Below are 12,165 nucleotides of genomic sequence, written 5' to 3'. Positions count from 1 at the left end.
GGATACACCCTCTTTGAAGGATTCCCCTCCTAACCCTTTGGACCCCATGTTCAGCTCTGTCCCCTTCCACAACACGGATAACCAATCAGGACTAGCCTGACACTATGACCATAAATTGAGTCGAATGATTTTACGTAACTTCGCACAATGGGGACAAATTATTCAGGTCAAAGTAAAATCTATTTCGAACTTGTTCGACCAAGAATCTTCGTACGATCATTAGAGTTGTCAACGATAGAATCCTGTGTCGCGTTCAGTAATCTTTGCGGGATTAGGTTCGGTAAAGGTAGGTGAAATGTTCGTTTAGGCGACAGGTTGGAACAACGAATAAGAAGTAAATTACTTTTGATTGGGTATTTGGTTATCAAAAATTGCAGTCAGTTCACGTTGAACGAATAAAAACTTATTCGAATGACTGACAATCGAACGAACGTTGTAAATAAATAGTTATTGGAAGCTTTTATGCGTCATCTGTTGTTCGAATAAAATTCTGTCCATCTTTGACGTCAGATACTTGAATGTTTGATAGGACTATATTTAGAACAAGATATTAATCCGTAGTGGAGTATCCTGGGGTCATCGGTGACCCGTAACTGGTTCAGTTATTGATTCTCCGTTTACTAGGCAATCTGCTTTTTTGTATTTTTAATTCGTGTTCTCTGAAAAATACATTGTTCCTTTTTTATTCGTTCCCCATATGACTTTTAATGTCATTTAAACCAACGATACTTGACACTATCCACAAAATACAGAAATGTATTATGAATTTTAGAAAAATTATATTCTAAAAATATTTGCTACCAAGAGTTCTCTAAATTTAAACGATATATGTACAATTTTTTCGTAAAGTTTTCAGTAAAGAAAATTGTTCAGAAAAGAAATGTTTACCTCGCTTGCTAAATGGGATATAAATTAAAAAATTAGGATCATGAATTTTCAAATGTTTAAGAACGTTTCTATTTTTTATTCGAGCGTGGGCGAAATTGAAAATTTTTTACCCCATTTTATACGTTCGTTCTATTCCTTAGAAATTCCCTCGACACTTCTGTCACTTCTCAGCCAACAAACAAAACTATCTCGAATATGCTTTGTACATTGTCGTTCAGTGCAGACTTTAGTTACAAGAGTTCACCAGTGCTGAACTTTTCTGACCCGTGACGCCTTTTTATGCTAGCACAACAACATTTTTACAAGCTCATCGAATCTTGAAAGAACAGCTGCTTCGGCTACTATACTTCCCAATTGATTATACAATCTTTATCGCGATTTCTCACGGCCTAAACGAAACAATTAAAAGAGCAACAGGTCTAATAGAATTGCCAGAAATACTTGTGTCAACAAATGTTAACAACTATCGAATATGAAATCGATTCTTATCGGTAACAATAACGTCTTTATTTCTTGGTACTTCGTCGCAGCAATGAAACTCGCGAAATTGAGAATCGAATAAATAAACGGACAAATAATTTCCTCGTGAGAACAATTCATTTTAATGCCGTGTCGTATCGATAGCGTATACGGTAAAATAACAAACAATAGTATTGCAAGCTTCTAAAAATATCTTTCTTTAGTGAAAAATCATAATAACAGAAGAAAGAATCAATTTGATTAATTTTATTAACAAAACTCTGAAAATAATAAATTGTTACTCGGTAAACTATTTTTCGTATTCGTAATAAAAAGATTGCGCTTCGTTTCGACTTGGTTCCCGAAAACTCATAAAATATTCAAATAAATACGAACCCCGGTGAAAAACTATTCTTTCGAATATCCTCTAAATTACTCGTATTTAAGGGGTTAATTTAATGTCCTCCAGACATCGAGCAAATCCCTTTTCAATAGAAATATCTCCGAACGTGAAAGTTCTTCCAAACTTAAGACGATCATCCGTTCGTCTACGGTCGTTAATGCTATTCCGAAACGCCAGAAATCGTCGAACGTTCCGAAGAGTTAAAAAAAAAAAGAAGAAAAAACAAGAGTTAACCGCGAAACGAGAAAGAAAGGGGAGGGTGGACGAGTCGCTCGATCAATTTCACCGCGACTTCTCGGTCGTTTTCCGAGTTCAGAAGCCGTTTAAAATTCCCTGGCCCGCGATCGAGGAGCCAATAAAAATCAAGAAATCAACTCGGTAAACAGGAAGCCCGACGGATTCCTCTCGATTCCATTACGGGCCTTCGAGCCTCTTTGATGCACGGCAAATATGCCGTGGCACCGCGTGCTCCTTCGTTTCCCCCTACCCCGTCTCATCTCCCCCCACTCTTTCCTCCTTCGTCCCCTACCACCGCGTCCTTTCCGCGCGGAGAAACGCGTCTTTTAATGCGGAAGACCCTCCAAAGTCTCGTTACCATGTGAGGCTCTCTCCGCGCCCGTAGCGACAAAGAGGTCTTTTTAACAGTGCGCGCCTTTATGAGAGCACACGAGGAGAATCACGAGGAGCGCCGACTCTCCTGGGCGTGTTTCGACGTGCTTGAAAAGAGCAGACCGGATAAAGTACCCCGAGAAACTAGTTTCTTCTCTCATTTGGAGGCGGCGTCCCTTGGACTCGAGCGAAGGATGCATCCTACTGACGTGGGATAATAAACCTTGCCGCGGACTTCGCGCGTTCTACTAATACCCGCTTTCGAGTCACTATTTTTACACCGGATTCGAGTAATGGGAATCGTGCACCATTGTGTGCGTTCGTGTCGAGTGAACGACCCATCGACCCCCAGGTGGGATTATTAGCCTCGGTTCGTGAACGAAATCCAGCCCCGCTTTCAAGCGAAACGACGCGCGACGGTTTCGATGTCGTCGCTTCAAAGCGGGCTACGCTGTACGAACGAATACATTTACTCGAAAATCGATACAGCCGAAGGGGTTTCGTTCCATCGAGGGTCGGTGGAGAATTTTTCTTTTCAATTGGTTAAATTCGAAAAGTAACGGGATGGAATGTTTCTTCTATTCGTTACATGATTACGCGAGCTCTGTCAATGGATTCGCAAGAATCTCCCCGTGAAAATGAGTCCAAACACGACCTCGTTCGGACTATCTTCGATTGCGTCATTGAAATCATTTTTCAAAAATCATTACGCACTTGTAAGTGAAACCAGATCAGAATATAGTCGTGTGGCGACTCGTTTTCATCGGAAAAACTTCGCCAATTCATTTACAATAATCTCACGAAGGTATTACGAATTTAAGAAAAATTTCATTTTCATTAATAAATGAAATCCTTCTCGTTATCGTCCGGGGTTATTCACCCGTCGAAGAGGCAACGATCGCGGAAACGATTTCACTTCGATACGGTGTTACGAAGAATATTGTATTTTAATTGTTATTTCCAAAAAATAATCGAAAGGGACAGTCATCGCTCGCTCGTCGAAATTTCTATATTAAACAACCGTGACCCAGCGAAACGGCCCACTGTTGTTCCCCTCTTTCTGTAATTTAATCAACTACGCCTCGTATCCTCGGCGAAACCGTCGATACGCCCAAAATCTCGTTAGACGGCTAATAACATATCCCATAACTCTCGCGTTGCTCCAACTCGCGAGCATAATACGCGGCGCGTCGCTTTATTAGCTCTCCCTGGGGGGAAAGGGGGCGTAACGCGAACTTTTGCAGTCTCTCGACCCCTCCTACTCACCCACCCCTCCCCCCTGCCCCCGACAAAGGGTGCGTGAAAGTGGCTGCACGAGATACTTAAGCGCGCAAACCAGGTGAAATTTCGTGGCGCGGGGTAACGCGGGACGAGGAGGAAGATTGATGCGGCTGGCACCAAGGAAAAACAACTCGCATGGGATGCGTTTGTTCGAGGTTCCTTGGCGAAGATAGAGCTTACAAAGGAGGGAGGAAAAGTTTTAGAAACAAGCAGAAAACCCACGACGTGAAAGCGGGCGCGTATTCTACGAGGTTATCTTGTAACCGATCGATGATCTAACAAATTTGGAATCGAGCACGATCCACTCCACTTGAGGACGAAATAAGGGTTTGCGTCCATAGACTGGGACTCCGAGTTTTCCAAACATTTAAATTGTGAAAATTGTTTCGACGGTGACAGAGATTTTATTGTTCGAATTGTATGTGCAATAAGCGAGGGAAGTAAATGTTTTAGAAATCGAGACCTCTTAACTATCTTACACTCGATCGCTTTTGCGCGCGAGATAGACGAAAGGAAGAAACAATGAGAGCAAGTGAGGTATAGTTAAATGGTGAGCATAACTATGTGCAATTAGCGAGGTAAAAGCTGCGACAGTTAGCGAGGTAATACTGTATACCATTACTTTCTATATTGGAAAGAAAAATACTAGATCAGCTTATGCGAAGAAACAAAGCTGATGTATTAATTTTTCAATTGTTTTTATTTTAATTTTACGTAGACGAGCATTAAAAACGAGCACTCTTCTTTCTCCTTAATAAATTAAAAAATTTCAAAGTGTTACTTTCAGTCCATCGTACACTTTCATACTCTGTGCTCGAGTATCATGCGCGAGCCGATTACATCGAGACTTGATTACAGTTTTTAACAAGTTTTCAATAAATTTTTGCAAAACGAGCACAAGAATACCGTCCATTTCAACATAACATCCCATAAGCACGTGACCTTTCAAAAATCTATAGAATAAGCCAAGGAAGCATTTCTATGCCTCTGAATACGGGATCTTTTTCAAAGTGAGTAGAATACGCTTTCAAAATTTCGAGTCAGCCTATACACCGCGCTGCTGTCGGGAGGGAAAGCTTTTCATGCAGAAAGCCGTCCTCCTCGACGATTGAACGCGGTGCTTTTTGCCGTGGTACGGTTATATCCCCGTGGAAGCACCATGGAAAAGCATAGATGGAAGAGGGGAGGGTGTAAAATTGATGTATGAGACAGGTTGATCAATAGAGGTCTTCGTAACAAACTGTACAAAGGTATATGTATGTATGTGTACGTGTACGAGAGAAGCAGAAGCATGAGTTGAGAAATGTGGGTGCTTAGGGTCGAGATTGGCTTCTATTACAATAGCTTGCAGAATCTCCACGACCGTTTCTTAATAGGAAAACCAGAAGGGGAAGAGACGAAAATATTCAAAACATCTAAATAAATAATAAATAATTAAGTGCAAAGTAAGTGTACCCTAAAAGAAAGAAAAAAATAGTACCCATTCGAATCACTTTTTTCGAAGGGGATGAATTTAAACGTTGAAAAATTCAAATTTTAAATTTCTACTAAAATAGTGAAAGGTGTCAAAAGAACAAAATTCCACCACACTTTTATATTTACAAGTTCAATTATCGAAAAATCCATAATTTTCAAATTATTCCATCATCATCTCTTATCGTTGAAATGTTCTGCTTAAATACTTCTCATAAACCCTTTCAACATACATAATCAATTTACGTATATCACTTTCTTTTACTCAACCACAAGGGTTGGTCGAGAGGAGAGAAGTAACTTAAAAATCGATTATACCCACAAATTTCAGGACGCAATTTTTTTTATCGCATCTCGAAAATCGCTTTCGCCAACTGTACACGCTACACTCGATATCAGAGTTCGCCAAGATCTCACATGCGGAACTCCTCCACGCTGCGTTCCACGTTCACGATTCGCAACTTCTCCCGATAGTACTCGTCCACACGGGTACTCTGATTAACAAGGTTTGCTGCAAAGAATCCAATTAAATTTCCCGCGTGGCCGATTCGCTTCTGTAAAAAAGCAGAACGCGATTACGAACGATGATAACGGGAAGAAAATAGCATTACGATCGATATTTCGCTATTAACTTCTTCGCCCATAATATCATGCGAGAATCTTGATAAAGAAATCGAACCAAACGTAAAAACTGTAACAACGATGATTTATCGAGCACTAAGTTCAACTACAGACTAAGGATATCTTTCGTTTTGTAACGTAGTCAGCGCGAGGTGACAAAAGAATCAAGCGACACGTGCTATAGTGTCGTAACATTGTACGCGAAAAATATATTAAACGCTTTCTTTCGAAAATTATAGCGTAGCGTCCTGCGTTCCCTGTATAATTTTCTTCCCGTGTTTACCGACAGCGAAATCAATTATTCAACATCACGTGGAAACGTTAGCCTATTTCACCACGTGGCAGAACCTATCCAATCACACGTCAAATTATATTGGTAAAGATCCACATTATATTGTCCACATTCGTAGGTTCAAATATATTTTCTTAAAAAAATTAGACAAAAACCCTTACACAATATTTTTTAAAAAGCGTATTTTCAAATTTAGCGTTCGCAAGGACAGTTAGAGTTGTGATAAGCTCTGTTGTTGATTACGACACGCGTACTTGAAATTGAAATCTTAAGGTAAGAGGGTAAGGTCGGTAAGGAGAAGAGAGATCGAAAAACGTGGACGATAATCGGTCGACCGTGGAATCGGTAGTGGTGTCAGGAAACCGACGCGACTCGAGGATCTGTTGCGCGCGCAGCCGTGCACCATCGGAGACTGATTCGACTAGACGCGTAAGCAGGAGTGGGGGCAGGCGGAGCTGAAGTGCACTCACGATCGCATTAAACGCGAGCGCGTTCGTCGATTCTCGCGCGGGAAGATGCAAGCTGAAAAGAAGAAAAGGAAAATGGGGGTGGGGGGAAATAAATGGAAAAAAAAGGAGAGCATCGGCTCTGTTCGTCGTTTTTCCCGCGAATTCATAACGCGCGTCCCCTTTCGTAATAATATCGCAAACGTATTGCGAGCACGCGGCCCGTTCGAGACGATGGGGAAATGATTGTTTTACGAGAGGTCGCGCTGCCGCACGCTTCCATAAAATCGGCCCTCCTGGCTATGAGAAAAACATTTTCTCGCGATTCTTTGCGGCGAGAAAGGGGTAGGGGAGGCACAGGGGACGAAACGACGCCACGAACAGGGGGACGCTTATGGGCACGCCCTGCGAGAATATAGGGCAGGAATATGCGTCTTTAATGACACGATACGAGGGATCCATTGAGCCTGTGATAAATTTTGAGGGGAGGGGAGGGGGCAGAAATAGCTCTTTTGCTAGCGTGTAACGTCCCGAGTGATGCATGCACCAAACAGCGGATCGGCGATTTGAGAAAGGAGAGCATTTGGAGAACGTGTTTACCTTGGGAGACCGATAGCCGGTTATTTTGTGTAATATTACAAAAATGAGCTACTCACGAGTGTTCTGGTATTGGATAGCGCCTGTAACGTATCGCAGCCATCTTCGATAAGTGCATTCTCATTTCGAGTTTCAAGTTTGAATTTACATAGTCTCCTGACGGAACGAAATTCTTCGTACGAATTTTTTTACCAACATGGAGAAGAATTAAAATTGTAATTTTGAAAAAAAAGAGTCTATTCGTTGGTATTCAGTAGCAAGGAGTAAATAAAATGTGAAAGACGTCCCTTTTTATGAATACACATCGAATATAGATACCAAACTGTATTTTACTTAAACTGTACCTTTGTTTTCTTTTCACCTGTACGTTCTTTGAGATTAAAGATAAAATCATTGCTGGTGATCTGTTGATTTCTTTTATTTTTCATAAAGAATTAAAATTGGAACTTTCACGTGCAGAACTGATGCACAGACAGTGAAAAATCTCGAACGATCGTATACATTTTCCTTGGTCGATATGAAAATCCTCCGAATGAAAACGACCAATCGCGGCCCAACGAATGTTGCCCACCCCTCTCGAGAGAAATTGAAATTATCGTGGCGTTTTCACGGTTTCGTCGCAATGTATCGCGAACGCGAGTTGAAACGCGTTATGTTTTGTTCACTCGCCGCGCGTACGAAACTATGAAAAAAATTAAATCGTATTTACGAGCCCGATCGCTGTTAAACAAATCGCAGCGGAAGGGTTTAATCACCCTCGCGTCTCGAAGTACAAATAGACGGGCGAATCGATAAATTCCTTTTTCGAGTTGAGCCGCGCTATTACATCCCTTTCACCCCTCTCACCCCCCGTTCCTCTCGTCGAAAGTTCGACGTGCATAAAAACGAATAACCGTCGCGTTCCCAGCGGTCGAAAATGAAACGCAAATATGCCGCCGATGCAATCCGCGTGCCTGTCGCGGGTTTTCACGCGCGCGCCAACATTATCTCGTCCACGAGCATTAATTCACTCTTTAACCGCATTATTCGTGGCGGATTTAACTATCTGGTCGACAGAGCCGACGATTAAATCGCCGCTTGAACATACAAGGTGTCCCGTAGTACAAGCGGCTGATTTTTCGCGCGAAAATAAATCGGAACGCCGATGAAAATTTCTCCCCTACCGATATTTCACCATGGAGAGGAACAAACGTTCAAATTCCATCAAAAATTCTCCGATCATATTATCACGCAGACTCTACTTAATTGCAATACTTTTGTACCGTCGTTCTTTTTTTATTATTTTCTTTTTTCTTTATTAATCTTTTTGAATCGATCATTTAATGTCGAATCAACCACTTTAATGGATTATTCACGACTCGGATAGGTTATAGTCTAGTGTAGGGTTTAGTGTGTTTTAAATAATATAATAGGTTCGAGAGTTTTGTTTCTTGTCCATTAAGTTGTCTTTCAGGGTGGATTTTGTATTGCAATCTAGACGATTCGTGGTGTACTTTCTGCAGTCCAAGATAATGTGATCTGTCAGGGCATTTTGTACAGTTCTCAGGTTGGGGATTCTTCTTTGTAAATAAGGTATTGATGAGTTTCGTCTGTCCTATTATAACTCTTGAACAACTTGATCGTGTCTTAACGACGTGTTGGCTCTTCTCGTAAAAGACGTTCTTAATTATTGTTAGCCGTGATGGGGATCCAGTTTTTCTTCCTGTGCTCAAATTCTAATTAGTCGAGATCACGTATTTTCAAGATTCTCTCGATCTCGTACGAGACGATTTTAATTCTTTTATTTACCATTTGTTTTTGCACGAAGCATCATCTCTCTTTTAAATGGTACCATGACCACGTACTTTCAAGATTCTTTTTTATTTCATACGAGACGATTTCAATTTTGTTATTTACCATTTACTTTTGCACGAAGCATCACCCCTCCTCCAAATACTACTATGGTTACGTATTTTAAAGATTCTTTCTATTACGTACGAGACGATTATAATTTTGTTATTTACGATTTATTTTCACACGAAGCATCACCTCTCTCCTCCAGATGGTACCACGATCGTATGTTTTGAAGATTCTTTTTATTTCGTACGAGACGCTTTTAATTTTGTTATTTACGATTCGTTCTCGCACGAAGCATCCACTCCCTTTCAGATGGTACTACGATTACCGTGACACTCTGTATATCACCGTGAGCGGGTATCCTTTGCATCGGAGCGACGTCGCTGCATTTTTCATTTTCCGACACACGAACCGGCATGCTGCTCGATAAAGCTTCATTAAAACGTAGTCGGTTGATCGTGCAATTTGTCAGCCGTGGATATCCGATAATTGTTCCGTTGCGTATCGCCCGGAACGAAGTACGTCCGGCGTCCTTTCCGCTTGGCCGACAGGCCTTTCCTCGTGACGCTGCGGCGTATTGACAGTACAGGAAAGAAACGAAATAAAAAAATACAAATACAAAAAAAAAAAAAAACAAACGAAATAATTTATTTGTTGCCAGAAACAATCGACCAACGCTGTCACCAACCGATACGGTGCTCGGTGACCGTAACACTTTTAAATCCGACGACAGCGGCAACGAAATTTAAATCGGAGGTCCGGATTTATTGCGCGGGAAACTATAGGGTGACGTGTAAAAAACCAAAAAAGTGAGCTCGAGAATTTTGGAAACAGAGTTCGTTAACGTACAGCTTTAGGCGCGCCTCGAACCGGCGTATATTTCGAAATTTTTCGAGATCGGTGGAGTGCTTCGAAAATTGTTGAATTATTCCTGGATCACCCTGTAGACAAGTGAGCAACTTGTCTTCTGTTTCTATATATAAAAGAGTAATTATTATTCGATCGTGGGCGTTCGAGCTGCGTGGCAAGAATGCGAATGTTCTTTTTCCGATTTGACACATTTTATGGTGTTTGAATAACGGATAAATTATTTCAAAAGATCCGAAATACTAGTAAAAATAAAGTCAGGAACGTAGCAAGAAGAAGTATAAGTTCGATTTTTCTTTCGATTGAATTTAATTCTTTAATGTAGATATATTACCAAGAGAACGATGAATAAAATATTATAATATGAAAATACTAGTTAATAATACGTTGCTTATCCCGAATTACTTTCAATCATTCTGTACTGTGCGGAAAATATTATGTTACCTATTATTTAAATTAGACTACCATATTTATTAAGTACCTCTCATTTTATGTTTCGTTATCGAGTCGCATTTTCATTTATTCCCATTACATTTCCATTCGATGAAATAAAATATTTACGATGTCCATAATGTACAATAATCATGTTGTATCAAATACTTTATCCATTTCACATAATTCCATCTCCACTGTTACAAATTAATGAATAAACCACGGTTCCATTATTTATTTAAGCTTAAATATATTTAAAATGTTCAACCGAAGTACAGTTATCGATTCTACACCCCGTGAAAAGCTCAGTTTATAAGTTCAATTCTCAATCCGGTATGGTCTAGTGGCTAGGATACTTGGCTTTCACCCAGGAGGCTCGGGTTCGATTCCCGGTACCGGAAAATTTCTTTTTTTCTTCTTTTTTCCCTTACAATTTCACAAATGTGTTACGTATCATTTATCATTCGATATTACATATTTAACTTTTAATTAAAAGAATAACATATATATATTTTTTATATATATATAATTTCTCGAAGCAAGTAAGCCAATCGCTCTCCTTCGTTGACGAAAAAAGTTTGTCCTATTACGAAAACGATGTCCCTTGCGCGGATCGCCCGAAAATACTTCTATTACGGCTGCCCTCAAACAAGTTGCGTCGAACGAGAAAAAGTTACTCAATTAGACCCGCGGACGTCGTTTCGGAACTTTCTTTGTGTTTGACCGAAACTCAAATTCTTCCTCCTTTGGCGCCTTCTCGCGAACGGGCACGTACTCTCGACGAAGTTTTCGTCCAGCATTACTGCGCCGCAAAGCAAACTTTTCGACTCGGTATCCCCGGCACGTATACGTTGAAAAATGAACAGAAAAAAGAAAAAAAAGAGAAGAATATTGGCGTTGGAATGTACAACACGACGAGCGTCGTTCTTTTTCATCGGGAATAAATAAAAAAAAAATTACTTGGCCCATGGGGGAATCGAACCCGCGACCTTCGCGTTATTAGCACGACGCTCTAACCTACTGAGCTAATGGGCCAACACGTTCATTGTTTCTTTAAACAGCATATCCTTCGTCACAGTTGTGACATTATTCTTAACTAATATTTACAATTATTATACTTTATTATTAAAATTCTACATTTCAGGTCATTCAATGAATTCCGACACGATGTAACGTCGGCTTACTGCAAAGTAAGCATCCTTTAATAATCATCGTAATACTTTTGCGAACGATTCTCTAATAAATAATAAGAATTAGTAATGTGAACGAAAATATTCAGTTGTATTTTCTTTGAAAAATATGGGTTTTATCGAAGTTTATTCGCACTTCTGATTAATTAATGATGTATTTTCTTATTAAAATATATCGCGATTCTTTGTTGATGAAAAAAAAAATAATTATTGATAGGTAACTTATGTATGAAATTGTAAAAAGAAAAGAAAGAAAAAAAGAAATTTTCCGGTACCGGGAATCGAACCCGAGCCTCCTGGGTGAAAGCCAAGTATCCTAGCCACTAGACCATACCGGATTGAGAATTAAACTTACAAATTGACAATGAGCTTTTCTATATGAGTAAACCGGGTGCAGAATCGATAACGTTACACTTTTATCGAACATCTTACGACGATATTATTTTAAATATAATTTTTGCGTATTTCGTGTATATTTAAAGAACATGCTGAGGGAATATTAAAATTGTCAGGTCCTTAGATTTAAATCGATAAATTGTGAAGGTTCGTAAACTAATGAACCATTTCAATCAGTGAATGAATTGATCTGGGATAATGCAATTTTATTATCAGATTTACTCGTAAAATCGTACGATTCATATACGGTATCGTCGACCTTGTCTCGTTATAGTCTGTCCGTTCGCGTTAAAAGGAACGACCAGCTGTGTCCTTGACACGTTTAACGCGTTCACACGTTAATCTCTCTCTGCGAAACACCAATGTCTCGATCGT

The 12,165-nt window shown here is 40.0% G+C and overlaps 3 non-coding genes across 3 annotated transcripts; 1 reads left to right on the top strand and 2 right to left on the bottom strand.

The window, feature by feature from the left end:
• The first annotated feature begins 10,533 nt into the window (after positions 1–10,533).
• Trnae-uuc (transfer RNA glutamic acid (anticodon UUC)) lies at positions 10,534–10,605 on the top strand. Its single transcript has one exon. It is a non-coding gene; the product is annotated as a tRNA-Glu (tRNA).
• Positions 10,606–11,165: 560 nt separating this feature from the next.
• Positions 11,166–11,239, bottom strand: Trnai-aau (transfer RNA isoleucine (anticodon AAU)). The gene has a single exon. It is a non-coding gene; the product is annotated as a tRNA-Ile (tRNA).
• Positions 11,240–11,660: 421 nt separating this feature from the next.
• On the bottom strand, positions 11,661–11,732 carry Trnae-uuc (transfer RNA glutamic acid (anticodon UUC)). The gene has a single exon. It is a non-coding gene; the product is annotated as a tRNA-Glu (tRNA).
• Positions 11,733–12,165: the final 433 nt, after the last annotated feature.

Source organism: Ptiloglossa arizonensis, chromosome 8 (genome assembly GCF_051014685.1).
Source record: "Ptiloglossa arizonensis isolate GNS036 chromosome 8, iyPtiAriz1_principal, whole genome shotgun sequence".
Lineage (NCBI taxonomy): Eukaryota > Metazoa > Arthropoda > Insecta > Hymenoptera > Colletidae > Ptiloglossa > Ptiloglossa arizonensis.
The sequence above is the reverse complement of the archived record's forward strand: the minus strand, read 5'-3'. Positions and strand labels throughout refer to the sequence as shown.